General features: G+C 38.7%; 1 long non-coding RNA gene across 1 annotated transcript; it reads left to right on the plus strand.

Annotated features, from left to right (window-relative positions):
• The first annotated feature begins 224 nt into the window (after nucleotides 1-224).
• LOC141484778 (uncharacterized) lies at nucleotides 225-976 on the plus strand. Its single transcript, XR_012466794.1, has 2 exons — nucleotides 225-682; nucleotides 772-976. It is a non-coding gene; the product is annotated as an uncharacterized lncRNA (long non-coding RNA).
• The last annotated feature ends 2,213 nt before the right edge of the window (nucleotides 977-3,189 follow it).

Below are 3,189 nucleotides of genomic sequence, written 5' to 3' on the forward strand. Positions count from 1 at the left end.
TTCCTATCTTCAGGCGCATATGACCAATGCTCCTCCTGTTACGTAACTGGCTGTTACATAACAAAAGCTTCGTCGGGGGACAAAGACTATCTTGCAACTTGCAAGCCTGTGCCCGGAATGGTGTGCTCTTCGTGTTTTTGACTAACTCGGCTGGACTGCTTTGGAATGTCTGGATAAAGCGGTACACGTAGCGTCTACTGGAGTGTCGAACGTTGTCTTGTGTGCTGGAAACTGGGGGATAAAAAGACAGATAGTACGTACATTGGGGTGGAGGGATGGGAAAAAGGAGAGAAATAAAAAGGAGGTGAAAGAAAGGGAACCATCCCTCCCTCCCCTGTTAACTTATAGTGTGATATGATTATATGTCATAAAATATACCAGAGTTTTGATAATACCGAAGTGTAAAGAGCCAAGTACTGTTGACATATTCAAGGGAGCCGGAATGCCTTTTTTGACAAGTTGTTGGTAAATGTCATATCCAGGGATACTGTTAATTGGGCATTCTAGGAATATGTGTTCCAATGTGTCTAGTTGTCCACACTCGCAATGTGGACTTGATGAGACGCCAATACGAAATAAGTGAGACTTAGTCCAACAGTGGCCGGTTTTCATACGGATGAGGCTAGAAACATGTCTTCTGTCCATATCTGGAATTGTCAGATACCAAGGCCGTTTGGGGAAGGTAGGGTGGATTCTACAATATGTCTTACCTTTATTCTGTATCTCTTGTTGCCATTTAGTATAAAAGTGTTGATTGATGTTGTTTTTCAGGAATGGTAAGTAATTATGTTTATCTACTGGAATATTCAATGGAACACTGAGGATCGTGCCAACTTTTGCCAACTTATCCGCCTGCTCATTACCATCAATATGCGAATGTCCTGGAATCCATGTAAATTTGAAAGTATAATGTGGAGTTGTAGTAGTGATAATGTGTTTAATGCTCAATGTAATAAAGTCTATATTCGTCTGAAAATTCGCGTTCTTCAATCGTTCCAGTGCACTTGCAGAATCGGTGGAAAGAAAGTTATGTCGCTGGCCCTTTTCCATGCAGATCTTCATACCTTTATACAAGGCAATCATCTCCGCGTCACAGATGTTTAGGTGATCATGTAGTCGTGCTGAAAATTTATAGTCTAGTTGTGGAATATAAATGCCTATACCAACCTTATTGTTAGTTTTTGATGCATCCGTATATACGAAAATGTAATCATTACGATATTGTTCAGAGAAATGTAAAAAGTTCTTGTAACAATTAGGATCTTGTTTTGTGATTTTGGCATCTATAATATCTACATGCTGTAAATATGTTGCCAAATTGAAACTGTAACTTGGTATGACTGCGTTTGCATACATATTTTTTGTGATCAATTTACTATAATGGAAGGCCTCGACCAAATATGGAAGTTGTTTATTTTTCCAGTAACTATATTGCTGGTGGTATATGATGTCAATAATTTCCAAGATCTCAAGTAAAGGTGGCCTGAAATCCATTCTTTTCATGATATATTTATGGGCAAGCCACTGTCTGCGATGGTCTAAATCTGTCAAACCTGCTTCCGCCAGTATAGCATTGCGAGGCGTGGATTTCATGCATCCCAGAATAATTCTAAGTCCTGATATATAGACTGTATCTAATTTGTCCAGGTTCTTTTTGGTACAAGGTCTATATAAGAATGCGCCATAGTCTAAGTGCGCACGCACAAGTCCATTGAACGCCAGCAACATAGTTCTCGGGTCTGCGCCCCACCATACTTTGCAAAAAGTTTTTATAATATTGATACCTTTATTTGCTTTAGAAATAACATGATCAATAGTTCTGTCCCAATTCAGATTAGTGGAAAAGAAAGTTCCTAAGTATTTATTCTCTTTCTTGGCCTGCAGGGTATGATTGTCTATCCGAATGTTCAAAGGTCGAACGGAAGCTCTACCTTTGTGAAAGAACATGCATTCACATTTACCTAAACTCAGCTGAAGGTCATGTTTGGTCATCCACATATTAATGGTGGAAAGTGAACTATTTATGGTGTTCTCCAATGTTTGGAGAGAGTCTCCCTTGATTAGCAGTAGTAAGTCATCGGCATATGCCAGCAAACGGCATGGGGACGGTATGACATCGAACAACGAAAGTAAGTAAATATTAAACAGAAGAGGACTAAGCGGGGAACCTTGTGTGAGTCCCTTCGAGGTTAAACCAGGTCCGTAGACAGTACCATGTCGATCTATTAAGTAATTATGTCGGTTATCTAATATTCGGAATATGAGGTTTGCCATCTCTGATGCTACTCCATATTTTATAAGATATTTATATAAAGTGAATATGTTGACATTATCATAGGCCCCCTTGATATCTAAAAACACCGCAATGACGTTTTGATTTAAGCTAAAAGCTAATTGTACATAAGAGGTTAAAAAGGCAGTGCAATACATCGTACCTAAACCTTTGCGAAACCCTGTTTGGTATCTGGAAAGAAGTTGGTTATGTTCAAAAAACCACTCTAAACGTGTTTTGATTATTTTTTCTAGTAGTTTCAATCCACAGGAAGCCATAGCCAATAGGCGGTATGTATTTGTAGCTGTGTGAATAGAGGCTTTTTTAATGCCAATCAATAAAAATTCTTTCCATGAACACGGTATTGTGTCACCCTGTAGGAACCCATTATAGAATTGTAGTAGTGTAAGTTTCAATTTCAAGGGTAAGTGTAGAAACATAGCATATGGGATGCCATCTCTCCCTGGAGCAGTTACTTTCTTGAATTTCAGGGCCAGTTCCAGTTCTACTAGCGAAAATGGCTGAGTGTGTGTGGTATTAGGTTGAAGTCGGAAGTCTGGTTCCACATTACAAATGGATATTTGATCTAATAGTGTAATTGCTGTTTGTGTATCTGGCGCATCGTTGGAGTTGTATTTTTTAAGTTTTTTGTCGGAATAGCTTCGGATTATGTTCCATACGTAAGAGATGTTAGAGTCTCGATTTAGGGAAGCACAAAATATTTGAAAACTTTTTTTCTTTTTCTTTCTCAAGAATCGTTTTGTTACCGCTATTGTTTTTTTTGCTTCTATATGATTCGTAATCGTTGGGAATAGTTGAAAGTGTTTGATAGCTTGTTTCTTTTTTGTGTTGGCTTGAGTGCATTCACTGTCCCACCAGGGACATCTCGGTCCCTTTAAAGATTTTGGGTGATAGGT

The sequence above is a fragment of the Leptinotarsa decemlineata genome, unplaced genomic scaffold, assembly GCF_025532065.1.
Source record: "Leptinotarsa decemlineata unplaced genomic scaffold, Ldec_3_MD MMD2_tig00026294_RagTag_RagTag, whole genome shotgun sequence".
NCBI classification, from domain to species: domain Eukaryota; kingdom Metazoa; phylum Arthropoda; class Insecta; order Coleoptera; family Chrysomelidae; genus Leptinotarsa; species Leptinotarsa decemlineata.